The following is a 26877-nucleotide window of genomic DNA, read 5'->3' as shown; positions in this document are numbered from 1 at the left end:
AGAATTTTCAAGCTTCTTTAATTCACTCTATCTCTTGATATAGAATAAAAAATCATTTCCGCTTGAAAGTCTTTTAATTCGCTCTATCTCTTGATGTAAAATAAAAAATCATTTCCATTTAAAAGTCTTTTAATTCGCTCTATCTCTTGATTTAAAACAAAAAATCATTTCCATTTAAAAGTCTCTTAATTCGCTCTATCTCTTGATATAAAATAAAAAATCATTTCCATTTAAAAGTCTTTTAATTCGCTCTATCTTTTGATATAAAATAAAAAATCATTTCCATTCAAAGGTTTTAGCCGAAACTGGATAATATGAATATTATTAGTACTTGATGCTATCCGGCTAGCTTCAATCTCCTCATCTTCACCAGCCATGCGCCGCTGCTACCCGTGTATTTTAAAGAGGATATAATTTCGATTCGTTTTCATTTTGCGCGGCGTAATAGCTCAAGAAACTCGCGTTAAGATTTCCTTTTAATTGCGCAACTCGTATGTCGGCGTTACGAGTTTACCTAAAAGCTAAAATAAATAACTAAACGAAACTCGACTCGGCCTTTCGCCGCAAAATACGCATTCTCGTAATGTAAACTCGAGCGATCGTCTTCGATCGTGATGAAACAAAACCGTACTCGCGGATGCGTAAAAGTCTAAAAGGTAAATTGTGTCAAAAAGTTTCGAAACGAATTACAAACCGGAACGTGGAATCTACGTTACGACGGCAACTAAGTTCGGTGATGAGCGCGGGCCAGCGCGTAGCTAAGGTTGCTCCATCAGTTTTTATCTTTGCGGAACTATCTCTAGCGAAAAGCCTACTTTCGCGTAAGGTCATTTCCACGCGATTATAATTATTTAAAAGGAAAATATTTACCGTAGTTTTCAAAATGCTGACGAAATAATCTAAAGCGCGTGAAGCGGCGGTAACGAGCCTGCAACCTTCGTACGAATCGGCGAGATCTTGAACGCTATGCGTTTAGCCAATGAGTGAACGAGTCGAATATTATCGAGCGCGAACAACCACGCCGTCGAAGTATGAGAGTACACACGACTCCTAATTTGCACAATATCAACGATTCGTTTGAGCCGGGAATATTCGTTACGCAATGGCAAAGTTTTAAGCTATGCGTTCGAAGTAACTCGATAGCTTTTCATAGCTAATGAGCGAGCTGGACGAATAACCGGCAGCGCGATTGACCGCTCTTTCAAATATTGAGAGAGCGAACGAATCCTAGTTTACATGGTACGCATGAATGTTTCGTTGCAGCGCGATTAACCGCTCTTTCAGATGTTGAGAGAGCAAACGAATCCTAATTTACACGTGTATATAGTAGACGTACTACGATTGTTTCGTTAGGAGTTGAAGCTACTCGCGCGGCGGTCGAACGCGAGCGTACTCGTTTGGAGGCTATTACACCATTTCTAAAGCATCGCTTTATTTGGTTCGACGTGAACATCTTTTTAACACACCTGTTCGCGTAAGTAAAAGCTTTCTATGTAGGGCTGTTTTCTTTCGAACTCGTAGATGAGAAGAACAAGCCAAAGAACGGCGCTTACTACTCACCTGTCTTTACACGCGTAGACATTAGATAGCCGGTAAACTAATAAGATCTACGATAGCGCGTCACTTTATGTCGAGAAAAAGTAACAAACTTCCTTTAAAAGAGATTTCTTCGGATTAAAAGTGAGAATATGTTATTTTTATGTTGAGATCGGACGCTGCAACAGTTTTCGTTATACACGAGTAGAGTACATCCTTCGACTACAAAAAGTGTCGCGCTTTAATTGATCACGCTTGCCAGAAGGGTTTTGACGCGGAAATGCAGCAGCAAAGTTATATATACTGTTACACACTACACGTACGTAGTACATAGTATATGTATATATATATAACGCATACGTAGTACATGTTCATGTACATGAACATGTACATGTACATGTAGATGAAGATAGCGCGAAGATCGCGATGAAGATAGCAAGATGTAAAAATAAATAAAAAGTCTACAGCACCCGGTATTCCCAGGCGGTCACCCATCCAAGTACTAACCGGGCTCGACGTTGCTTAGCTTCAGTGATCGGACGAGAACTGGCGTTTTCAACGTGATATGGCCGTAGACACTGATGCGCTCTTCGAGACACGCTATTAACGCAGAGTTATAATAATGCTCACCAAGCCGTGACTATATTGTCCAATGGGCGTTCGCTGATTATTGCCACGTTTCTCATTAGCGTCTGTTGAAGCTTACTAAATGTCTACGGCCATATCACGTTGAAAACGCCAGTTCTCGTCCGATCACTGAAGCTAAGCAACGTCGAGCCCGGTTAGTACTTGGATGGGTGACCGCCTGGGAATACCGGGTGCTGTAGACCTTTAGTTTTTATCAAAATTATACTAATTTAGAATTTTCAAGCTTCTTTAATTCACTCTATCTCTTGATATAGAATAAAAAATCATTTCCGCTTGAAAGTCTTTTAATTCGCTCTATCTCTTGATGTAAAATAAAAAATCATTTCCGCTTGAAAGTCTTTTAATTCGCTCTATCTCTTGATGTAAAATAAAAAATCATTTCCATTTAAAAGTCTTTTAATTCGCTCTATCTCTTGATTTAAAACAAAAAATCATTTCCATTTAAAAGTCTCTTAATTCGCTCTATCTCTTGATATAAAATAAAAAATCATTTCCATTTAAAAGTCTTTTAATTCGCTCTATCTTTTGATATAAAATAAAAAATCATTTCCATTTAAAAGTCTTTTAATTCGCTCTATCTTTTGATATAAAATAAAAAATCATTTCCATTCAAAGGTTTTAGCCGAAACTGGATAATGTGAATATTATTAGTACTTGATGCTATCCGGCTAGCTTCAATCTCCTCATCTTCACCAGCCATGCGCCGCTGCTACCCGTGTATTTTAAAGAGGATATAATTTCGATTCGTTTTCATTTCGCGCGGCGTAATAGCTCAAGAAACTCGCGTTAAGATTTCCTTTTAATTGCGCAACTCGTATGTCGGCGTTACGAGTTTACCTAAAAGCTAAAATAAATAACTAAACGAAACTCGACTCGGCCTTTCGCCGCAAAATACGCATTCTCGTAATGTAAACTCGAGCGATCGTCTTCGATCGTGATGAAACAAAACCGTACTCGCGGATGCGTAAAAGTCTAAAAGGTAAATTGTGTCAAAAAGTTTCGAAACGAATTACAAACCGGAACGTGGAATCTACGTTACGACGGCAACTAAGTTCGGTGATGAGCGCGGGCCAGCGCGTAGCTAAGGTTGCTCCATCAGTTTTTATCTTTGCGGAACTATCTCTAGCGAAAAGCCTACTTTCGCGTAAGGTCATTTCCACGCGATTATAATTATTTAAAAGGAAAATATTTACCGTAGTTTTCAAAATGCTGACGAAATAATCTAAAGCGCGTGAAGCGGCGGTAACGAGCCTGCAACCTTCGTACGAATCGGCGAGATCTTGAACGCTATGCGTTTAGCCAATGAGTGAACGAGTCGAATATTATCGAGCGCGAACAACCACGCCGTCGAAGTATGAGAGTACACACGACTCCTAATTTGCACAATATCAACGATTCGTTTGAGCCGGGAATATTCGTTACGCAATGGCAAAGTTTTAAGCTATGCGTTCGAAGTAACTCGATAGCTTTTCATAGCTAATGAGCGAGCTGGACGAATAACCGGCAGCGCGATTGACCGCTCTTTCAAATATTGAGAGAGAGCGGTCAATCGCGCTGCCGGTTATTCGTCCAGCTCGCTCATTAGCTATGAAAAGCTATCGAGTTACTTCCTAGTAACTCGATAGCTTTTCATCGAACGAATCCTAGTTTACATGGTACGCATGAATGTTTCGTTGCAGCGCGATTAACCGCTCTTTCAGATGTTGAGAGAGCAAACGAATCCTAATTTACACGTGTATATAGTAGACGTACTACGATTGTTTCGTTAGGAGTTGAAGCTACTCGCGCGGCGGTCGAACGCGAGCGTACTCGTTTGGAGGCTATTACACCATTTCTAAAGCATCGCTTTATTTGGTTCGACGTGAACATCTTTTTAACACACCTGTTCGCGTAAGTAAAAGCTTTCTATGTAGGGCTGTTTTCTTTCGAACTCGTAGATGAGAAGAACAAGCCAAAGAACGGCGCTTACTACTCACCTGTCTTTACACGCGTAGACATTAGATAGCCGGTAAACTAATAAGATCTACGATAGCGCGTCACTTTATGTCGAGAAAAAGTAACAAACTTCCTTTAAAAGAGATTTCTTCGGATTAAAAGTGAGAATATGTTATTTTTATGTTGAGATCGGACGCTGCAACAGTTTTCGTTATACACGAGTAGAGTACATCCTTCGACTACAAAAAGTGTCGCGCTTTAATTGATCACGCTTGCCAGAAGGGTTTTGACGCGGAAATGCAGCAGCAAAGTTATATATACTGTTACACACTACACGTACGTAGTACATAGTATATGTATATATATATAACGCATACGTAGTACATGTTCATGTACATGAACATGTACATGTACATGTAGATGAAGATAGCGCGAAGATCGCGATGAAGATAGCAAGATGTAAAAATAAATAAAAAGTCTACAGCACCCGGTATTCCCAGGCGGTCACCCATCCAAGTACTAACCGGGCTCGACGTTGCTTAGCTTCAGTGATCGGACGAGAACTGGCGTTTTCAACGTGATATGGCCGTAGACACTGATGCGCTCTTCGAGACACGCTATTAACGCAGAGTTATAATAATGCTCACCAAGCCGTGACTATATTGTCCAATGGGCGTTCGCTGATTATTGCCACGTTTCTCATTAGCGTCTGTTGAAGCTTACTAAATGTCTACGGCCATATCACGTTGAAAACGCCAGTTCTCGTCCGATCACTGAAGCTAAGCAACGTCGAGCCCGGTTAGTACTTGGATGGGTGACCGCCTGGGAATACCGGGTGCTGTAGACCTTTAGTTTTTATCAAAATTATACTAATTTAGAATTTTCAAGCTTCTTTAATTCACTCTATCTCTTGATATAGAATAAAAAATCATTTCCGCTTGAAAGTCTTTTAATTCGCTCTATCTCTTGATGTAAAATAAAAAATCATTTCCGCTTGAAAGTCTTTTAATTCGCTCTATCTCTTGATGTAAAATAAAAAATCATTTCCATTTAAAAGTCTTTTAATTCGCTCTATCTCTTGATTTAAAACAAAAAATCATTTCCATTTAAAAGTCTCTTAATTCGCTCTATCTCTTGATATAAAATAAAAAATCATTTCCATTTAAAAGTCTTTTAATTCGCTCTATCTCTTGATGTAAAATAAAAAATCATTTCCGCTTGAAAGTCTTTTAATTCGCTCTATCTCTTGTTGTAAAATAAAAAATCATTTCCATTTAAAAGTCTTTTAATTCGCTCTATCTCTTGATTTAAAACAAAAAATCATTTCCATTTAAAAGTCTTTTAATTCGCTCTATCTCTTGATTTAAAACAAAAAATCATTTCCATTTAAAAGTCTCTTAATTCGCTCTATCTCTTGATATAAAATAAAAAATCATTTCCATTTAAAAGTCTTTTAATTCGCTCTATCTTTTGATATAAAATAAAAAATCATTTCCATTTAAAAGTCTTTTAATTCGCTCTATCTTTTGATATAAAATAAAAAATCATTTCCATTCAAAGGTTTTAGCCGAAACTGGATAATATGAATATTATTAGTACTTGATGCTATCCGGCTAGCTTCAATCTCCTCATCTTCACCAGCCATGCGCCGCTGCTACCCGTGTATTTTAAAGAGGATATAATTTCGATTCGTTTTCATTTCGCGCGGCGTAATAGCTCAAGAAACTCGCGTTAAGATTTCCTTTTAATTGCGCAACTCGTATGTCGGCGTTACGAGTTTACCTAAAAGCTAAAATAAATAACTAAACGAAACTCGACTCGGCCTTTCGCCGCAAAATACGCATTCTCGTAATGTAAACTCGAGCGATCGTCTTCGATCGTGATGAAACAAAACCGTACTCGCGGATGCGTAAAAGTCTAAAAGGTAAATTGTGTCAAAAAGTTTCGAAACGAATTACAAACCGGAACGTGGAATCTACGTTACGACGGCAACTAAGTTCGGTGATGAGCGCGGGCCAGCGCGTAGCTAAGGTTGCTCCATCAGTTTTTATCTTTGCGGAACTATCTCTAGCGAAAAGCCTACTTTCGCGTAAGGTCATTTCCACGCGATTATAATTATTTAAAAGGAAAATATTTACCGTAGTTTTCAAAATGCTGACGAAATAATCTAAAGCGCGTGAAGCGGCGGTAACGAGCCTGCAACCTTCGTACGAATCGGCGAGATCTTGAACGCTATGCGTTTAGCCAATGAGTGAACGAGTCGAATATTATCGAGCGCGAACAACCACGCCGTCGAAGTATGAGAGTACACACGACTCCTAATTTGCACAATATCAACGATTCGTTTGAGCCGGGAATATTCGTTACGCAATGGCAAAGTTTTAAGCTATGCGTTCGAAGTAACTCGATAGCTTTTCATAGCTAATGAGCGAGCTGGACGAATAACCGGCAGCGCGATTGACCGCTCTTTCAAATATTGAGAGAGAGCGGTCAATCGCGCTGCCGGTTATTCGTCCAGCTCGCTCATTAGCTATGAAAAGCTATCGAGTTACTTCCTAGTAACTCGATAGCTTTTCATCGAACGAATCCTAGTTTACATGGTACGCATGAATGTTTCGTTGCAGCGCGATTAACCGCTCTTTCAGATGTTGAGAGAGCAAACGAATCCTAATTTACACGTGTATATAGTAGACGTACTACGATTGTTTCGTTAGGAGTTGAAGCTACTCGCGCGGCGGTCGAACGCGAGCGTACTCGTTTGGAGGCTATTACACCATTTCTAAAGCATCGCTTTATTTGGTTCGACGTGAACATCTTTTTAACACACCTGTTCGCGTAAGTAAAAGCTTTCTATGTAGGGCTGTTTTCTTTCGAACTCGTAGATGAGAAGAACAAGCCAAAGAACGGCGCTTACTACTCACCTGTCTTTACACGCGTAGACATTAGATAGCCGGTAAACTAATAAGATCTACGATAGCGCGTCACTTTATGTCGAGAAAAAGTAACAAACTTCCTTTAAAAGAGATTTCTTCGGATTAAAAGTGAGAATATGTTATTTTTATGTTGAGATCGGACGCTGCAACAGTTTTCGTTATACACGAGTAGAGTACATCCTTCGACTACAAAAAGTGTCGCGCTTTAATTGATCACGCTTGCCAGAAGGGTTTTGACGCGGAAATGCAGCAGCAAAGTTATATATACTGTTACACACTACACGTACGTAGTACATAGTATATGTATATATATATAACGCATACGTAGTACATGTTCATGTACATGAACATGTACATGTACATGTAGATGAAGATAGCGCGAAGATCGCGATGAAGATAGCAAGATGTAAAAATAAATAAAAAGTCTACAGCACCCGGTATTCCCAGGCGGTCACCCATCCAAGTACTAACCGGGCTCGACGTTGCTTAGCTTCAGTGATCGGACGAGAACTGGCGTTTTCAACGTGATATGGCCGTAGACACTGATGCGCTCTTCGAGACACGCTATTAACGCAGAGTTATAATAATGCTCACCAAGCCGTGACTATATTGTCCAATGGGCGTTCGCTGATTATTGCCACGTTTCTCATTAGCGTCTGTTGAAGCTTACTAAATGTCTACGGCCATATCACGTTGAAAACGCCAGTTCTCGTCCGATCACTGAAGCTAAGCAACGTCGAGCCCGGTTAGTACTTGGATGGGTGACCGCCTGGGAATACCGGGTGCTGTAGACCTTTAGTTTTTATCAAAATTATACTAATTTAGAATTTTCAAGCTTCTTTAATTCACTCTATCTCTTGATATAGAATAAAAAATCATTTCCGCTTGAAAGTCTTTTAATTCGCTCTATCTCTTGATGTAAAATAAAAAATCATTTCCGCTTGAAAGTCTTTTAATTCGCTCTATCTCTTGATGTAAAATAAAAAATCATTTCCATTTAAAAGTCTTTTAATTCGCTCTATCTCTTGATTTAAAACAAAAAATCATTTCCATTTAAAAGTCTCTTAATTCGCTCTATCTCTTGATATAAAATAAAAAATCATTTCCATTTAAAAGTCTTTTAATTCGCTCTATCTTTTGATATAAAATAAAAAATCATTTCCATTTAAAAGTCTTTTAATTCGCTCTATCTTTTGATATAAAATAAAAAATCATTTCCATTCAAAGGTTTTAGCCGAAACTGGATAATGTGAATATTATTAGTACTTGATGCTATCCGGCTAGCTTCAATCTCCTCATCTTCACCAGCCATGCGCCGCTGCTACCCGTGTATTTTAAAGAGGATATAATTTCGATTCGTTTTCATTTCGCGCGGCGTAATAGCTCAAGAAACTCGCGTTAAGATTTCCTTTTAATTGCGCAACTCGTATGTCGGCGTTACGAGTTTACCTAAAAGCTAAAATAAATAACTAAACGAAACTCGACTCGGCCTTTCGCCGCAAAATACGCATTCTCGTAATGTAAACTCGAGCGATCGTCTTCGATCGTGATGAAACAAAACCGTACTCGCGGATGCGTAAAAGTCTAAAAGGTAAATTGTGTCAAAAAGTTTCGAAACGAATTACAAACCGGAACGTGGAATCTACGTTACGACGGCAACTAAGTTCGGTGATGAGCGCGGGCCAGCGCGTAGCTAAGGTTGCTCCATCAGTTTTTATCTTTGCGGAACTATCTCTAGCGAAAAGCCTACTTTCGCGTAAGGTCATTTCCACGCGATTATAATTATTTAAAAGGAAAATATTTACCGTAGTTTTCAAAATGCTGACGAAATAATCTAAAGCGCGTGAAGCGGCGGTAACGAGCCTGCAACCTTCGTACGAATCGGCGAGATCTTGAACGCTATGCGTTTAGCCAATGAGTGAACGAGTCGAATATTATCGAGCGCGAACAACCACGCCGTCGAAGTATGAGAGTACACACGACTCCTAATTTGCACAATATCAACGATTCGTTTGAGCCGGGAATATTCGTTACGCAATGGCAAAGTTTTAAGCTATGCGTTCGAAGTAACTCGATAGCTTTTCATAGCTAATGAGCGAGCTGGACGAATAACCGGCAGCGCGATTGACCGCTCTTTCAAATATTGAGAGAGAGCGGTCAATCGCGCTGCCGGTTATTCGTCCAGCTCGCTCATTAGCTATGAAAAGCTATCGAGTTACTTCCTAGTAACTCGATAGCTTTTCATCGAACGAATCCTAGTTTACATGGTACGCATGAATGTTTCGTTGCAGCGCGATTAACCGCTCTTTCAGATGTTGAGAGAGCAAACGAATCCTAATTTACACGTGTATATAGTAGACGTACTACGATTGTTTCGTTAGGAGTTGAAGCTACTCGCGCGGCGGTCGAACGCGAGCGTACTCGTTTGGAGGCTATTACACCATTTCTAAAGCATCGCTTTATTTGGTTCGACGTGAACATCTTTTTAACACACCTGTTCGCGTAAGTAAAAGCTTTCTATGTAGGGCTGTTTTCTTTCGAACTCGTAGATGAGAAGAACAAGCCAAAGAACGGCGCTTACTACTCACCTGTCTTTACACGCGTAGACATTAGATAGCCGGTAAACTAATAAGATCTACGATAGCGCGTCACTTTATGTCGAGAAAAAGTAACAAACTTCCTTTAAAAGAGATTTCTTCGGATTAAAAGTGAGAATATGTTATTTTTATGTTGAGATCGGACGCTGCAACAGTTTTCGTTATACACGAGTAGAGTACATCCTTCGACTACAAAAAGTGTCGCGCTTTAATTGATCACGCTTGCCAGAAGGGTTTTGACGCGGAAATGCAGCAGCAAAGTTATATATACTGTTACACACTACACGTACGTAGTACATAGTATATGTATATATATATAACGCATACGTAGTACATGTTCATGTACATGAACATGTACATGTACATGTAGATGAAGATAGCGCGAAGATCGCGATGAAGATAGCAAGATGTAAAAATAAATAAAAAGTCTACAGCACCCGGTATTCCCAGGCGGTCACCCATCCAAGTACTAACCGGGCTCGACGTTGCTTAGCTTCAGTGATCGGACGAGAACTGGCGTTTTCAACGTGATATGGCCGTAGACACTGATGCGCTCTTCGAGACACGCTATTAACGCAGAGTTATAATAATGCTCACCAAGCCGTGACTATATTGTCCAATGGGCGTTCGCTGATTATTGCCACGTTTCTCATTAGCGTCTGTTGAAGCTTACTAAATGTCTACGGCCATATCACGTTGAAAACGCCAGTTCTCGTCCGATCACTGAAGCTAAGCAACGTCGAGCCCGGTTAGTACTTGGATGGGTGACCGCCTGGGAATACCGGGTGCTGTAGACCTTTAGTTTTTATCAAAATTATACTAATTTAGAATTTTCAAGCTTCTTTAATTCACTCTATCTCTTGATATAGAATAAAAAATCATTTCCGCTTGAAAGTCTTTTAATTCGCTCTATCTCTTGATGTAAAATAAAAAATCATTTCCATTTAAAAGTCTTTTAATTCGCTCTATCTCTTGATTTAAAACAAAAAATCATTTCCATTTAAAAGTCTCTTAATTCGCTCTATCTCTTGATATAAAATAAAAAATCATTTCCATTTAAAAGTCTTTTAATTCGCTCTATCTTTTGATATAAAATAAAAAATCATTTCCATTCAAAGGTTTTAGCCGAAACTGGATAATATGAATATTATTAGTACTTGATGCTATCCGGCTAGCTTCAATCTCCTCATCTTCACCAGCCATGCGCCGCTGCTACCCGTGTATTTTAAAGAGGATATAATTTCGATTCGTTTTCATTTTGCGCGGCGTAATAGCTCAAGAAACTCGCGTTAAGATTTCCTTTTAATTGCGCAACTCGTATGTCGGCGTTACGAGTTTACCTAAAAGCTAAAATAAATAACTAAACGAAACTCGACTCGGCCTTTCGCCGCAAAATACGCATTCTCGTAATGTAAACTCGAGCGATCGTCTTCGATCGTGATGAAACAAAACCGTACTCGCGGATGCGTAAAAGTCTAAAAGGTAAATTGTGTCAAAAAGTTTCGAAACGAATTACAAACCGGAACGTGGAATCTACGTTACGACGGCAACTAAGTTCGGTGATGAGCGCGGGCCAGCGCGTAGCTAAGGTTGCTCCATCAGTTTTTATCTTTGCGGAACTATCTCTAGCGAAAAGCCTACTTTCGCGTAAGGTCATTTCCACGCGATTATAATTATTTAAAAGGAAAATATTTACCGTAGTTTTCAAAATGCTGACGAAATAATCTAAAGCGCGTGAAGCGGCGGTAACGAGCCTGCAACCTTCGTACGAATCGGCGAGATCTTGAACGCTATGCGTTTAGCCAATGAGTGAACGAGTCGAATATTATCGAGCGCGAACAACCACGCCGTCGAAGTATGAGAGTACACACGACTCCTAATTTGCACAATATCAACGATTCGTTTGAGCCGGGAATATTCGTTACGCAATGGCAAAGTTTTAAGCTATGCGTTCGAAGTAACTCGATAGCTTTTCATAGCTAATGAGCGAGCTGGACGAATAACCGGCAGCGCGATTGACCGCTCTTTCAAATATTGAGAGAGCGAACGAATCCTAGTTTACATGGTACGCATGAATGTTTCGTTGCAGCGCGATTAACCGCTCTTTCAGATGTTGAGAGAGCAAACGAATCCTAATTTACACGTGTATATAGTAGACGTACTACGATTGTTTCGTTAGGAGTTGAAGCTACTCGCGCGGCGGTCGAACGCGAGCGTACTCGTTTGGAGGCTATTACACCATTTCTAAAGCATCGCTTTATTTGGTTCGACGTGAACATCTTTTTAACACACCTGTTCGCGTAAGTAAAAGCTTTCTATGTAGGGCTGTTTTCTTTCGAACTCGTAGATGAGAAGAACAAGCCAAAGAACGGCGCTTACTACTCACCTGTCTTTACACGCGTAGACATTAGATAGCCGGTAAACTAATAAGATCTACGATAGCGCGTCACTTTATGTCGAGAAAAAGTAACAAACTTCCTTTAAAAGAGATTTCTTCGGATTAAAAGTGAGAATATGTTATTTTTATGTTGAGATCGGACGCTGCAACAGTTTTCGTTATACACGAGTAGAGTACATCCTTCGACTACAAAAAGTGTCGCGCTTTAATTGATCACGCTTGCCAGAAGGGTTTTGACGCGGAAATGCAGCAGCAAAGTTATATATACTGTTACACACTACACGTACGTAGTACATAGTATATGTATATATATATAACGCATACGTAGTACATGTTCATGTACATGAACATGTACATGTACATGTAGATGAAGATAGCGCGAAGATCGCGATGAAGATAGCAAGATGTAAAAATAAATAAAAAGTCTACAGCACCCGGTATTCCCAGGCGGTCACCCATCCAAGTACTAACCGGGCTCGACGTTGCTTAGCTTCAGTGATCGGACGAGAACTGGCGTTTTCAACGTGATATGGCCGTAGACACTGATGCGCTCTTCGAGACACGCTATTAACGCAGAGTTATAATAATGCTCACCAAGCCGTGACTATATTGTCCAATGGGCGTTCGCTGATTATTGCCACGTTTCTCATTAGCGTCTGTTGAAGCTTACTAAATGTCTACGGCCATATCACGTTGAAAACGCCAGTTCTCGTCCGATCACTGAAGCTAAGCAACGTCGAGCCCGGTTAGTACTTGGATGGGTGACCGCCTGGGAATACCGGGTGCTGTAGACCTTTAGTTTTTATCAAAATTATACTAATTTAGAATTTTCAAGCTTCTTTAATTCACTCTATCTCTTGATATAGAATAAAAAATCATTTCCGCTTGAAAGTCTTTTAATTCGCTCTATCTCTTGATGTAAAATAAAAAATCATTTCCGCTTGAAAGTCTTTTAATTCGCTCTATCTCTTGATGTAAAATAAAAAATCATTTCCATTTAAAAGTCTTTTAATTCGCTCTATCTCTTGATTTAAAACAAAAAATCATTTCCATTTAAAAGTCTCTTAATTCGCTCTATCTCTTGATATAAAATAAAAAATCATTTCCATTTAAAAGTCTTTTAATTCGCTCTATCTTTTGATATAAAATAAAAAATCATTTCCATTTAAAAGTCTTTTAATTCGCTCTATCTTTTGATATAAAATAAAAAATCATTTCCATTCAAAGGTTTTAGCCGAAACTGGATAATATGAATATTATTAGTACTTGATGCTATCCGGCTAGCTTCAATCTCCTCATCTTCACCAGCCATGCGCCGCTGCTACCCGTGTATTTTAAAGAGGATATAATTTCGATTCGTTTTCATTTCGCGCGGCGTAATAGCTCAAGAAACTCGCGTTAAGATTTCCTTTTAATTGCGCAACTCGTATGTCGGCGTTACGAGTTTACCTAAAAGCTAAAATAAATAACTAAACGAAACTCGACTCGGCCTTTCGCCGCAAAATACGCATTCTCGTAATGTAAACTCGAGCGATCGTCTTCGATCGTGATGAAACAAAACCGTACTCGCGGATGCGTAAAAGTCTAAAAGGTAAATTGTGTCAAAAAGTTTCGAAACGAATTACAAACCGGAACGTGGAATCTACGTTACGACGGCAACTAAGTTCGGTGATGAGCGCGGGCCAGCGCGTAGCTAAGGTTGCTCCATCAGTTTTTATCTTTGCGGAACTATCTCTAGCGAAAAGCCTACTTTCGCGTAAGGTCATTTCCACGCGATTATAATTATTTAAAAGGAAAATATTTACCGTAGTTTTCAAAATGCTGACGAAATAATCTAAAGCGCGTGAAGCGGCGGTAACGAGCCTGCAACCTTCGTACGAATCGGCGAGATCTTGAACGCTATGCGTTTAGCCAATGAGTGAACGAGTCGAATATTATCGAGCGCGAACAACCACGCCGTCGAAGTATGAGAGTACACACGACTCCTAATTTGCACAATATCAACGATTCGTTTGAGCCGGGAATATTCGTTACGCAATGGCAAAGTTTTAAGCTATGCGTTCGAAGTAACTCGATAGCTTTTCATAGCTAATGAGCGAGCTGGACGAATAACCGGCAGCGCGATTGACCGCTCTTTCAAATATTGAGAGAGCGAACGAATCCTAGTTTACATGGTACGCATGAATGTTTCGTTGCAGCGCGATTAACCGCTCTTTCAGATGTTGAGAGAGCAAACGAATCCTAATTTACACGTGTATATAGTAGACGTACTACGATTGTTTCGTTAGGAGTTGAAGCTACTCGCGCGGCGGTCGAACGCGAGCGTACTCGTTTGGAGGCTATTACACCATTTCTAAAGCATCGCTTTATTTGGTTCGACGTGAACATCTTTTTAACACACCTGTTCGCGTAAGTAAAAGCTTTCTATGTAGGGCTGTTTTCTTTCGAACTCGTAGATGAGAAGAACAAGCCAAAGAACGGCGCTTACTACTCACCTGTCTTTACACGCGTAGACATTAGATAGCCGGTAAACTAATAAGATCTACGATAGCGCGTCACTTTATGTCGAGAAAAAGTAACAAACTTCCTTTAAAAGAGATTTCTTCGGATTAAAAGTGAGAATATGTTATTTTTATGTTGAGATCGGACGCTGCAACAGTTTTCGTTATACACGAGTAGAGTACATCCTTCGACTACAAAAAGTGTCGCGCTTTAATTGATCACGCTTGCCAGAAGGGTTTTGACGCGGAAATGCAGCAGCAAAGTTATATATACTGTTACACACTACACGTACGTAGTACATAGTATATGTATATATATATAACGCATACGTAGTACATGTTCATGTACATGAACATGTACATGTACATGTAGATGAAGATAGCGCGAAGATCGCGATGAAGATAGCAAGATGTAAAAATAAATAAAAAGTCTACAGCACCCGGTATTCCCAGGCGGTCACCCATCCAAGTACTAACCGGGCTCGACGTTGCTTAGCTTCAGTGATCGGACGAGAACTGGCGTTTTCAACGTGATATGGCCGTAGACACTGATGCGCTCTTCGAGACACGCTATTAACGCAGAGTTATAATAATGCTCACCAAGCCGTGACTATATTGTCCAATGGGCGTTCGCTGATTATTGCCACGTTTCTCATTAGCGTCTGTTGAAGCTTACTAAATGTCTACGGCCATATCACGTTGAAAACGCCAGTTCTCGTCCGATCACTGAAGCTAAGCAACGTCGAGCCCGGTTAGTACTTGGATGGGTGACCGCCTGGGAATACCGGGTGCTGTAGACCTTTAGTTTTTATCAAAATTATACTAATTTAGAATTTTCAAGCTTCTTTAATTCACTCTATCTCTTGATATAGAATAAAAAATCATTTCCGCTCGAAAGTCTTTTAATTCGCTCTATCTCTTGATGTAAAATAAAAAATCATTTCCGCTTGAAAGTCTTTTAATTCGCTCTATCTCTTGATGTAAAATAAAAAATCATTTCCATTTAAAAGTCTTTTAATTCGCTCTATCTCTTGATTTAAAACAAAAAATCATTTCCATTTAAAAGTCTCTTAATTCGCTCTATCTCTTGATATAAAATAAAAAATCATTTCCATTTAAAAGTCTTTTAATTCGCTCTATCTTTTGATATAAAATAAAAAATCATTTCCATTTAAAAGTCTTTTAATTCGCTCTATCTTTTGATATAAAATAAAAAATCATTTCCATTCAAAGGTTTTAGCCGAAACTGGATAATATGAATATTATTAGTACTTGATGCTATCCGGCTAGCTTCAATCTCCTCATCTTCACCAGCCATGCGCCGCTGCTACCCGTGTATTTTAAAGAGGATATAATTTCGATTCGTTTTCATTTTGCGCGGCGTAATAGCTCAAGAAACTCGCGTTAAGATTTCCTTTTAATTGCGCAACTCGTATGTCGGCGTTACGAGTTTACCTAAAAGCTAAAATAAATAACTAAACGAAACTCGACTCGGCCTTTCGCCGCAAAATACGCATTCTCGTAATGTAAACTCGAGCGATCGTCTTCGATCGTGATGAAACAAAACCGTACTCGCGGATGCGTAAAAGTCTAAAAGGTAAATTGTGTCAAAAAGTTTCGAAACGAATTACAAACCGGAACGTGGAATCTACGTTACGACGGCAACTAAGTTCGGTGATGAGCGCGGGCCAGCGCGTAGCTAAGGTTGCTCCATCAGTTTTTATCTTTGCGGAACTATCTCTAGCGAAAAGCCTACTTTCGCGTAAGGTCATTTCCACGCGATTATAATTATTTAAAAGGAAAATATTTACCGTAGTTTTCAAAATGCTGACGAAATAATCTAAAGCGCGTGAAGCGGCGGTAACGAGCCTGCAACCTTCGTACGAATCGGCGAGATCTTGAACGCTATGCGTTTAGCCAATGAGTGAACGAGTCGAATATTATCGAGCGCGAACAACCACGCCGTCGAAGTATGAGAGTACACACGACTCCTAATTTGCACAATATCAACGATTCGTTTGAGCCGGGAATATTCGTTACGCAATGGCAAAGTTTTAAGCTATGCGTTCGAAGTAACTCGATAGCTTTTCATAGCTAATGAGCGAGCTGGACGAATAACCGGCAGCGCGATTGACCGCTCTTTCAAATATTGAGAGAGCGAACGAATCCTAGTTTACATGGTACGCATGAATGTTTCGTTGCAGCGCGATTAACCGCTCTTTCAGATGTTGAGAGAGCAAACGAATCCTAATTTACACGTGTATATAGTAGACGTACTACGATTGTTTCGTTAGGAGTTGAAGCTACTCGCGCGGCGGTCGAACGCGAGCGTACTCGTTTGGAGGCTATTACACCATTTCTAAAGCATCGCTTTATTTGGTTCGACGTGAACATCTTTTTAACACACCTGTTCGCGTAAGTAAAAGCTTTCTATGTAGGGCTGTTTTCTTTCGAACTCGTAGATGAGAAGAACAAGCCAAAGAACGGCGCTTACTACTCACCTGTCTTTACACGCGTAGACATTAGATAGCCGGTAAACTAATAAGATCTACGATAGCGCGTCACTTTATGTCGAGAAAAAGTAACAAACTTCCTTTAAAAGAGATTTCTTCGGATTAAAAGTGAGAATATGTTATTTTTATGTTGAGATCGGACGCTGCAACAGTTTTCGTTATACACGAGTAGAGTACATCCTTCGACTACAAAAAGTGTCGCGCTTTAATTGATCACGCTTGCCAGAAGGGTTTTGACGCGGAAATGCAGCAGCAAAGTTATATATACTGTTACACACTACACGTACGTAGTACATAGTATATGTATATATATATAACGCATACGTAGTACATGTTCATGTACATGAACATGTACATGTACATGTAGATGAAGATAGCGCGAAGATCGCGATGAAGATAGCAAGATGTAAAAATAAATAAAAAGTCTACAGCACCCGGTATTCCCAGGCGGTCACCCATCCAAGTACTAACCGGGCTCGACGTTGCTTAGCTTCAGTGATCGGACGAGAACTGGCGTTTTCAACGTGATATGGCCGTAGACACTGATGCGCTCTTCGAGACACGCTATTAACGCAGAGTTATAATAATGCTCACCAAGCCGTGACTATATTGTCCAATGGGCGTTCGCTGATTATTGCCACGTTTCTCATTAGCGTCTGTTGAAGCTTACTAAATGTCTACGGCCATATCACGTTGAAAACGCCAGTTCTCGTCCGATCACTGAAGCTAAGCAACGTCGAGCCCGGTTAGTACTTGGATGGGTGACCGCCTGGGAATACCGGGTGCTGTAGACCTTTAGTTTTTATCAAAATTATACTAATTTAGAATTTTCAAGCTTCTTTAATTCACTCTATCTCTTGATATAGAATAAAAAATCATTTCCGCTCGAAAGTCTTTTAATTCGCTCTATCTCTTGATGTAAAATAAAAAATCATTTCCGCTTGAAAGTCTTTTAATTCGCTCTATCTCTTGATGTAAAATAAAAAATCATTTCCATTTAAAAGTCTTTTAATTCGCTCTATCTTTTGATATAAAATAAAAAATCATTTCCATTTAAAAGTCTTTTAATTCGCTCTATCTTTTGATATAAAATAAAAAATCATTTCCATTCAAAGGTTTTAGCCGAAACTGGATAATATGAATATTATTAGTACTTGATGCTATCCGGCTAGCTTCAATCTCCTCATCTTCACCAGCCATGCGCCGCTGCTACCCGTGTATTTTAAAGAGGATATAATTTCGATTCGTTTTCATTTTGCGCGGCGTAATAGCTCAAGAAACTCGCGTTAAGATTTCCTTTTAATTGCGCAACTCGTATGTCGGCGTTACGAGTTTACCTAAAAGCTAAAATAAATAACTAAACGAAACTCGACTCGGCCTTTCGCCGCAAAATACGCATTCTCGTAATGTAAACTCGAGCGATCGTCTTCGATCGTGATGAAACAAAACCGTACTCGCGGATGCGTAAAAGTCTAAAAGGTAAATTGTGTCAAAAAGTTTCGAAACGAATTACAAACCGGAACGTGGAATCTACGTTACGACGGCAACTAAGTTCGGTGATGAGCGCGGGCCAGCGCGTAGCTAAGGTTGCTCCATCAGTTTTTATCTTTGCGGAACTATCTCTAGCGAAAAGCCTACTTTCGCGTAAGGTCATTTCCACGCGATTATAATTATTTAAAAGGAAAATATTTACCGTAGTTTTCAAAATGCTGACGAAATAATCTAAAGCGCGTGAAGCGGCGGTAACGAGCCTGCAACCTTCGTACGAATCGGCGAGATCTTGAACGCTATGCGTTTAGCCAATGAGTGAACGAGTCGAATATTATCGAGCGCGAACAACCACGCCGTCGAAGTATGAGAGTACACACGACTCCTAATTTGCACAATATCAACGATTCGTTTGAGCCGGGAATATTCGTTACGCAATGGCAAAGTTTTAAGCTATGCGTTCGAAGTAACTCGATAGCTTTTCATAGCTAATGAGCGAGCTGGACGAATAACCGGCAGCGCGATTGACCGCTCTTTCAAATATTGAGAGAGCGAACGAATCCTAGTTTACATGGTACGCATGAATGTTTCGTTGCAGCGCGATTAACCGCTCTTTCAGATGTTGAGAGAGCAAACGAATCCTAATTTACACGTGTATATAGTAGACGTACTACGATTGTTTCGTTAGGAGTTGAAGCTACTCGCGCGGCGGTCGAACGCGAGCGTACTCGTTTGGAGGCTATTACACCATTTCTAAAGCATCGCTTTATTTGGTTCGACGTGAACATCTTTTTAACACACCTGTTCGCGTAAGTAAAAGCTTTCTATGTAGGGCTGTTTTCTTTCGAACTCGTAGATGAGAAGAACAAGCCAAAGAACGGCGCTTACTACTCACCTGTCTTTACACGCGTAGACATTAGATAGCCGGTAAACTAATAAGATCTACGATAGCGCGTCACTTTATGTCGAGAAAAAGTAACAAACTTCCTTTAAAAGAGATTTCTTCGGATTAAAAGTGAGAATATGTTATTTTTATGTTGAGATCGGACGCTGCAACAGTTTTCGTTATACACGAGTAGAGTACATCCTTCGACTACAAAAAGTGTCGCGCTTTAATTGATCACGCTTGCCAGAAGGGTTTTGACGCGGAAATGCAGCAGCAAAGTTATATATACTGTTACACACTACACGTACGTAGTACATAGTATATGTATATATATATAACGCATACGTAGTACATGTTCATGTACATGAACATGTACATGTACATGTAGATGAAGATAGCGCGAAGATCGCGATGAAGATAGCAAGATGTAAAAATAAATAAAAAGTCTACAGCACCCGGTATTCCCAGGCGGTCACCCATCCAAGTACTAACCGGGCTCGACGTTGCTTAGCTTCAGTGATCGGACGAGAACTGGCGTTTTCAACGTGATATGGCCGTAGACACTGATGCGCTCTTCGAGACACGCTATTAACGCAGAGTTATAATAATGCTCACCAAGCCGTGACTATATTGTCCAATGGGCGTTCGCTGATTATTGCCACGTTTCTCATTAGCGTCTGTTGAAGCTTACTAAATGTCTACGGCCATATCACGTTGAAAACGCCAGTTCTCGTCCGATCACTGAAGCTAAGCAACGTCGAGCCCGGTTAGTACTTGGATGGGTGACCGCCTGGGAATACCGGGTGCTGTAGACCTTTAGTTTTTATCAAAATTATACTAATTTAGAATTTTCAAGCTTCTTTAATTCACTCTATCTCTTGATATAGAATAAAAAATCATTTCCGCTCGAAAGTCTTTTAATTCGCTCTATCTCTTGATGTAAAATAAAAAATCATTTCCGCTTGAAAGTCTTTTAATTCGCTCTATCTCTTGATGTAAAATAAAAAATCATTTCCATTTAAAAGTCTTTTAATTCGCTCTATCTTTTGATATAAAATAAAAAATCATTTCCATTTAAAAGTCTTTTAATTCGCTCTATCTTTTGATATAAAATAAAAAATCATTTCCATTTAAAAGTCTTTTAATTCGCTCTATCTTTTGATATAAAATAAAAAATCATTTCCATTTAAAAGTCTTTTAATTCGCTCTATCTTTTGATATAAAATAAAAAATCATTTCCATTCAAAGGTTTTAGCCGAAACTGGATAATATGAATATTATTAGTACTTGATGCTATCCGGCTAGCTTCAATCTCCTCATCTTCACCAGCCATGCGCCGCTGCTACCCGTGTATTTTAAAGAGGATATAATTTCGATTCGTTTTCATTTCGCGCGGCGTAATAGCTCAAGAAACTCGCGTTAAGATTTCCTTTTAATTGCGCAACTCGTATGTCGGCGTTACGAGTTTACCTAAAAGCTAAAATAAATAACTAAACGAAACTCGACTCGGCCTTTCGCCGCAAAATACGCATTCTCGTAATGTAAACTCGAGCGATCGTCTTCGATCGTGATGAAACAAAACCGTACTCGCGGATGCGTAAAAGTCTAAAAGGTAAATTGTGTCAAAAAGTTTCGAAACGAATTACAAACCGGAACGTGGAATCTACGTTACGACGGCAACTAAGTTCGGTGATGAGCGCGGGCCAGCGCGTAGCTAAGGTTGCTCCATCAGTTTTTATCTTTGCGGAACTATCTCTAGCGAAAAGCCTACTTTCGCGTAAGGTCATTTCCACGCGATTATAATTATTTAAAAGGAAAATATTTACCGTAGTTTTCAAAATGCTGACGAAATAATCTAAAGCGCGTGAAGCGGCGGTAACGAGCCTGCAACCTTCGTACGAATCGGCGAGATCTTGAACGCTATGCGTTTAGCCAATGAGTGAACGAGTCGAATATTATCGAGCGCGAACAACCACGCCGTCGAAGTATGAGAGTACACACGACTCCTAATTTGCACAATATCAACGATTCGTTTGAGCCGGGAATATTCGTTACGCAATGGCAAAGTTTTAAGCTATGCGTTCGAAGTAACTCGATAGCTTTTCATAGCTAATGAGCGAGCTGGACGAATAACCGGCAGCGCGATTGACCGCTCTTTCAAATATTGAGAGAGCGAACGAATCCTAGTTTACATGGTACGCATGAATGTTTCGTTGCAGCGCGATTAACCGCTCTTTCAGATGTTGAGAGAGCAAACGAATCCTAATTTACACGTGTATATAGTAGACGTACTACGATTGTTTCGTTAGGAGTTGAAGCTACTCGCGCGGCGGTCGAACGCGAGCGTACTCGTTTGGAGGCTATTACACCATTTCTAAAGCATCGCTTTATTTGGTTCGACGTGAACATCTTTTTAACACACCTGTTCGCGTAAGTAAAAGCTTTCTATGTAGGGCTGTTTTCTTTCGAACTCGTAGATGAGAAGAACAAGCCAAAGAACGGCGCTTACTACTCACCTGTCTTTACACGCGTAGACATTAGATAGCCGGTAAACTAATAAGATCTACGATAGCGCGTCACTTTATGTCGAGAAAAAGTAACAAACTTCCTTTAAAAGAGATTTCTTCGGATTAAAAGTGAGAATATGTTATTTTTATGTTGAGATCGGACGCTGCAACAGTTTTCGTTATACACGAGTAGAGTACATCCTTCGACTACAAAAAGTGTCGCGCTTTAATTGATCACGCTTGCCAGAAGGGTTTTGACGCGGAAATGCAGCAGCAAAGTTATATATACTGTTACACACTACACGTACGTAGTACATAGTATATGTATATATATATAACGCATACGTAGTACATGTTCATGTACATGAACATGTACATGTACATGTAGATGAAGATAGCGCGAAGATCGCGATGAAGATAGCAAGATGTAAAAATAAATAAAAAGTCTACAGCACCCGGTATTCCCAGGCGGTCACCCATCCAAGTACTAACCGGGCTCGACGTTGCTTAGCTTCAGTGATCGGACGAGAACTGGCGTTTTCAACGTGATATGGCCGTAGACACTGATGCGCTCTTCGAGACACGCTATTAACGCAGAGTTATAATAATGCTCACCAAGCCGTGACTATATTGTCCAATGGGCGTTCGCTGATTATTGCCACGTTTCTCATTAGCGTCTGTTGAAGCTTACTAAATGTCTACGGCCATATCACGTTGAAAACGCCAGTTCTCGTCCGATCACTGAAGCTAAGCAACGTCGAGCCCGGTTAGTACTTGGATGGGTGACCGCCTGGGAATACCGGGTGCTGTAGACCTTTAGTTTTTATCAAAATTATACTAATTTAGAATTTTCAAGCTTCTTTAATTCACTCTATCTCTTGATATAGAATAAAAAATCATTTCCGCTCGAAAGTCTTTTAATTCGCTCTATCTCTTGATGTAAAATAAAAAATCATTTCCGCTTGAAAGTCTTTTAATTCGCTCTATCTCTTGATGTAAAATAAAAAATCATTTCCATTTAAAAGTCTTTTAATTCGCTCTATCTTTTGATATAAAATAAAAAATCATTTCCATTTAAAAGTCTTTTAATTCGCTCTATCTTTTGATATAAAATAAAAAATCATTTCCATTTAAAAGTCTTTTAATTCGCTCTATCTTTTGATATAAAATAAAAAATCATTTCCATTTAAAAGTCTTTTAATTCGCTCTATCTTTTGATATAAAATAAAAAATCATTTCCATTCAAAGGTTTTAGCCGAAACTGGATAATATGAATATTATTAGTACTTGATGCTATCCGGCTAGCTTCAATCTCCTCATCTTCACCAGCCATGCGCCGCTGCTACCCGTGTATTTTAAAGAGGATATAATTTCGATTCGTTTTCATTTCGCGCGGCGTAATAGCTCAAGAAACTCGCGTTAAGATTTCCTTTTAATTGCGCAACTCGTATGTCGGCGTTACGAGTTTACCTAAAAGCTAAAATAAATAACTAAACGAAACTCGACTCGGCCTTTCGCCGCAAAATACGCATTCTCGTAATGTAAACTCGAGCGATCGTCTTCGATCGTGATGAAACAAAACCGTACTCGCGGATGCGTAAAAGTCTAAAAGGTAAATTGTGTCAAAAAGTTTCGAAACGAATTACAAACCGGAACGTGGAATCTACGTTACGACGGCAACTAAGTTCGGTGATGAGCGCGGGCCAGCGCGTAGCTAAGGTTGCTCCATCAGTTTTTATCTTTGCGGAACTATCTCTAGCGAAAAGCCTACTTTCGCGTAAGGTCATTTCCACGCGATTATAATTATTTAAAAGGAAAATATTTACCGTAGTTTTCAAAATGCTGACGAAATAATCTAAAGCGCGTGAAGCGGCGGTAACGAGCCTGCAACCTTCGTACGAATCGGCGAGATCTTGAACGCTATGCGTTTAGCCAATGAGTGAACGAGTCGAATATTATCGAGCGCGAACAACCACGCCGTCGAAGTATGAGAGTACACACGACTCCTAATTTGCACAATATCAACGATTCGTTTGAGCCGGGAATATTCGTTACGCAATGGCAAAGTTTTAAGCTATGCGTTCGAAGTAACTCGATAGCTTTTCATAGCTAATGAGCGAGCTGGACGAATAACCGGCAGCGCGATTGACCGCTCTTTCAAATATTGAGAGAGCGAACGAATCCTAGTTTACATGGTACGCATGAATGTTTCGTTGCAGCGCGATTAACCGCTCTTTCAGATGTTGAGAGAGCAAACGAATCCTAATTTACACGTGTATATAGTAGACGTACTACGATTGTTTCGTTAGGAGTTGAAGCTACTCGCGCGGCGGTCGAACGCGAGCGTACTCGTTTGGAGGCTATTACACCATTTCTAAAGCATCGCTTTATTTGGTTCGACGTGAACATCTTTTTAACACACCTGTTCGCGTAAGTAAAAGCTTTCTATGTAGGGCTGTTTTCTTTCGAACTCGTAGATGAGAAGAACAAGCCAAAGAACGGCGCTTACTACTCACCTGTCTTTACACGCGTAGACATTAGATAGCCGGTAAACTAATAAGATCTACGATAGCGCGTCACTTTATGTCGAGAAAAAGTAACAAACTTCCTTTAAAAGAGATTTCTTCGGATTAAAAGTGAGAATATGTTATTTTTATGTTGAGATCGGACGCTGCAACAGTTTTCGTTATACACGAGTAGAGTACATCCTTCGACTACAAAAAGTGTCGCGCTTTAATTGATCACGCTTGCCAGAAGGGTTTTGACGCGGAAATGCAGCAGCAAAGTTATATATACTGTTACACACTACACGTACGTAGTACATAGTATATGTATATATATATAACGCATACGTAGTACATGTTCATGTACATGAACATGTACATGTACATGTAGATGAAGATAGCGCGAAGATCGCGATGAAGATAGCAAGATGTAAAAATAAATAAAAAGTCTACAGCACCCGGTATTCCCAGGCGGTCACCCATCCAAGTACTAACCGGGCTCGACGTTGCTTAGCTTCAGTGATCGGACGAGAACTGGCGTTTTCAACGTGATATGGCCGTAGACACTGATGCGCTCTTCGAGACACGCTATTAACGCAGAGTTATAATAATGCTCACCAAGCCGTGACTATATTGTCCAATGGGCGTTCGCTGATTATTGCCACGTTTCTCATTAGCGTCTGTTGAAGCTTACTAAATGTCTACGGCCATATCACGTTGAAAACGCCAGTTCTCGTCCGATCACTGAAGCTAAGCAACGTCGAGCCCGGTTAGTACTTGGATGGGTGACCGCCTGGGAATACCGGGTGCTGTAGACCTTTAGTTTTTATCAAAATTATACTAATTTAGAATTTTCAAGCTTCTTTAATTCACTCTATCTCTTGATATAGAATAAAAAATCATTTCCGCTCGAAAGTCTTTTAATTCGCTCTATCTCTTGATGTAAAATAAAAAATCATTTCCGCTTGAAAGTCTTTTAATTCGCTCTATCTCTTGATGTAAAATAAAAAATCATTTCCATTTAAAAGTCTTTTAATTCGCTCTATCTTTTGATATAAAATAAAAAATCATTTCCATTTAAAAGTCTTTTAATTCGCTCTATCTTTTGATATAAAATAAAAAATCATTTCCATTCAAAGGTTTTAGCCGAAACTGGATAATATGAATATTATTAGTACTTGATGCTATCCGGCTAGCTTCAATCTCCTCATCTTCACCAGCCATGCGCCGCTGCTACCCGTGTATTTTAAAGAGGATATAATTTCGATTCGTTTTCATTTTGCGCGGCGTAATAGCTCAAGAAACTCGCGTTAAGATTTCCTTTTAATTGCGCAACTCGTATGTCGGCGTTACGAGTTTACCTAAAAGCTAAAATAAATAACTAAACGAAACTCGACTCGGCCTTTCGCCGCAAAATACGCATTCTCGTAATGTAAACTCGAGCGATCGTCTTCGATCGTGATGAAACAAAACCGTACTCGCGGATGCGTAAAAGTCTAAAAGGTAAATTGTGTCAAAAAGTTTCGAAACGAATTACAAACCGGAACGTGGAATCTACGTTACGACGGCAACTAAGTTCGGTGATGAGCGCGGGCCAGCGCGTAGCTAAGGTTGCTCCATCAGTTTTTATCTTTGCGGAACTATCTCTAGCGAAAAGCCTACTTTCGCGTAAGGTCATTTCCACGCGATTATAATTATTTAAAAGGAAAATATTTACCGTAGTTTTCAAAATGCTGACGAAATAATCTAAAGCGCGTGAAGCGGCGGTAACGAGCCTGCAACCTTCGTACGAATCGGCGAGATCTTGAACGCTATGCGTTTAGCCAATGAGTGAACGAGTCGAATATTATCGAGCGCGAACAACCACGCCGTCGAAGTATGAGAGTACACACGACTCCTAATTTGCACAATATCAACGATTCGTTTGAGCCGGGAATATTCGTTACGCAATGGCAAAGTTTTAAGCTATGCGTTCGAAGTAACTCGATAGCTTTTCATAGCTAATGAGCGAGCTGGACGAATAACCGGCAGCGCGATTGACCGCTCTTTCAAATATTGAGAGAGCGAACGAATCCTAGTTTACATGGTACGCATGAATGTTTCGTTGCAGCGCGATTAACCGCTCTTTCAGATGTTGAGAGAGCAAACGAATCCTAATTTACACGTGTATATAGTAGACGTACTACGATTGTTTCGTTAGGAGTTGAAGCTACTCGCGCGGCGGTCGAACACGAGCGTACTCATTTGGAGGCTATTACACCATTTCTAAAGCATCGCTTTATTTGGTTCGACGTGAACATCTTTTTAACACACCTGTTCGCGTAAGTAAAAGCTTTCTATGTAGGGCTGTTTTCTTTCGAACTCGTAGATGAGAAGAACAAGCCAAAGAACGGCGCTTACTACTCACCTGTCTTTACACGCGTAGACATTA

At 39.9% G+C, this 26877-nt stretch overlaps 20 non-coding genes across 20 annotated transcripts; 10 read left to right on the top strand and 10 right to left on the bottom strand.

The window, feature by feature from the left end:
* Positions 1-1994: 1994 nt before the first annotated feature.
* LOC137409040 (5S ribosomal RNA) lies at positions 1995-2113 on the bottom strand. Its single transcript, XR_010980288.1, has one exon. It is a non-coding gene; the product is annotated as a 5S ribosomal RNA (ribosomal RNA).
* A 134-nt stretch (positions 2114-2247) lies between these two features.
* On the top strand, positions 2248-2366 carry LOC137409502 (5S ribosomal RNA). Its single transcript, XR_010980718.1, has one exon. It is a non-coding gene; the product is annotated as a 5S ribosomal RNA (ribosomal RNA).
* A 2228-nt stretch (positions 2367-4594) lies between these two features.
* LOC137409039 (5S ribosomal RNA) lies at positions 4595-4713 on the bottom strand. The gene has a single exon (XR_010980287.1). It is a non-coding gene; the product is annotated as a 5S ribosomal RNA (ribosomal RNA).
* Positions 4714-4847: 134 nt separating this feature from the next.
* On the top strand, positions 4848-4966 carry LOC137409501 (5S ribosomal RNA). Its single transcript, XR_010980717.1, has one exon. It is a non-coding gene; the product is annotated as a 5S ribosomal RNA (ribosomal RNA).
* A 2508-nt stretch (positions 4967-7474) lies between these two features.
* LOC137409037 (5S ribosomal RNA) lies at positions 7475-7593 on the bottom strand. Its single transcript, XR_010980284.1, has one exon. It is a non-coding gene; the product is annotated as a 5S ribosomal RNA (ribosomal RNA).
* A 134-nt stretch (positions 7594-7727) lies between these two features.
* On the top strand, positions 7728-7846 carry LOC137409500 (5S ribosomal RNA). The gene has a single exon (XR_010980716.1). It is a non-coding gene; the product is annotated as a 5S ribosomal RNA (ribosomal RNA).
* Positions 7847-10074: 2228 nt separating this feature from the next.
* Positions 10075-10193, bottom strand: LOC137409036 (5S ribosomal RNA). The gene has a single exon (XR_010980283.1). It is a non-coding gene; the product is annotated as a 5S ribosomal RNA (ribosomal RNA).
* A 134-nt stretch (positions 10194-10327) lies between these two features.
* Positions 10328-10446, top strand: LOC137409499 (5S ribosomal RNA). Its single transcript, XR_010980715.1, has one exon. It is a non-coding gene; the product is annotated as a 5S ribosomal RNA (ribosomal RNA).
* A 2023-nt stretch (positions 10447-12469) lies between these two features.
* On the bottom strand, positions 12470-12588 carry LOC137409035 (5S ribosomal RNA). The gene has a single exon (XR_010980282.1). It is a non-coding gene; the product is annotated as a 5S ribosomal RNA (ribosomal RNA).
* A 134-nt stretch (positions 12589-12722) lies between these two features.
* On the top strand, positions 12723-12841 carry LOC137409497 (5S ribosomal RNA). The gene has a single exon (XR_010980714.1). It is a non-coding gene; the product is annotated as a 5S ribosomal RNA (ribosomal RNA).
* Positions 12842-14976: 2135 nt separating this feature from the next.
* On the bottom strand, positions 14977-15095 carry LOC137409034 (5S ribosomal RNA). Its single transcript, XR_010980281.1, has one exon. It is a non-coding gene; the product is annotated as a 5S ribosomal RNA (ribosomal RNA).
* Positions 15096-15229: 134 nt separating this feature from the next.
* Positions 15230-15348, top strand: LOC137409495 (5S ribosomal RNA). Its single transcript, XR_010980712.1, has one exon. It is a non-coding gene; the product is annotated as a 5S ribosomal RNA (ribosomal RNA).
* A 2135-nt stretch (positions 15349-17483) lies between these two features.
* LOC137409033 (5S ribosomal RNA) lies at positions 17484-17602 on the bottom strand. The gene has a single exon (XR_010980280.1). It is a non-coding gene; the product is annotated as a 5S ribosomal RNA (ribosomal RNA).
* Positions 17603-17736: 134 nt separating this feature from the next.
* LOC137409494 (5S ribosomal RNA) lies at positions 17737-17855 on the top strand. Its single transcript, XR_010980711.1, has one exon. It is a non-coding gene; the product is annotated as a 5S ribosomal RNA (ribosomal RNA).
* A 2023-nt stretch (positions 17856-19878) lies between these two features.
* LOC137409032 (5S ribosomal RNA) lies at positions 19879-19997 on the bottom strand. The gene has a single exon (XR_010980279.1). It is a non-coding gene; the product is annotated as a 5S ribosomal RNA (ribosomal RNA).
* A 134-nt stretch (positions 19998-20131) lies between these two features.
* On the top strand, positions 20132-20250 carry LOC137409493 (5S ribosomal RNA). Its single transcript, XR_010980710.1, has one exon. It is a non-coding gene; the product is annotated as a 5S ribosomal RNA (ribosomal RNA).
* A 2135-nt stretch (positions 20251-22385) lies between these two features.
* On the bottom strand, positions 22386-22504 carry LOC137409031 (5S ribosomal RNA). Its single transcript, XR_010980278.1, has one exon. It is a non-coding gene; the product is annotated as a 5S ribosomal RNA (ribosomal RNA).
* Positions 22505-22638: 134 nt separating this feature from the next.
* Positions 22639-22757, top strand: LOC137409492 (5S ribosomal RNA). The gene has a single exon (XR_010980709.1). It is a non-coding gene; the product is annotated as a 5S ribosomal RNA (ribosomal RNA).
* A 2135-nt stretch (positions 22758-24892) lies between these two features.
* LOC137409030 (5S ribosomal RNA) lies at positions 24893-25011 on the bottom strand. The gene has a single exon (XR_010980277.1). It is a non-coding gene; the product is annotated as a 5S ribosomal RNA (ribosomal RNA).
* Positions 25012-25145: 134 nt separating this feature from the next.
* Positions 25146-25264, top strand: LOC137409491 (5S ribosomal RNA). The gene has a single exon (XR_010980708.1). It is a non-coding gene; the product is annotated as a 5S ribosomal RNA (ribosomal RNA).
* The last annotated feature ends 1613 nt before the right edge of the window (positions 25265-26877 follow it).

This window comes from Watersipora subatra, chromosome 11, assembly GCF_963576615.1.
Source record: "Watersipora subatra chromosome 11, tzWatSuba1.1, whole genome shotgun sequence".
Lineage (NCBI taxonomy): Eukaryota > Metazoa > Bryozoa > Gymnolaemata > Cheilostomatida > Watersiporidae > Watersipora > Watersipora subatra.
This window is presented reverse-complemented; position numbering and strand designations above follow the sequence as displayed.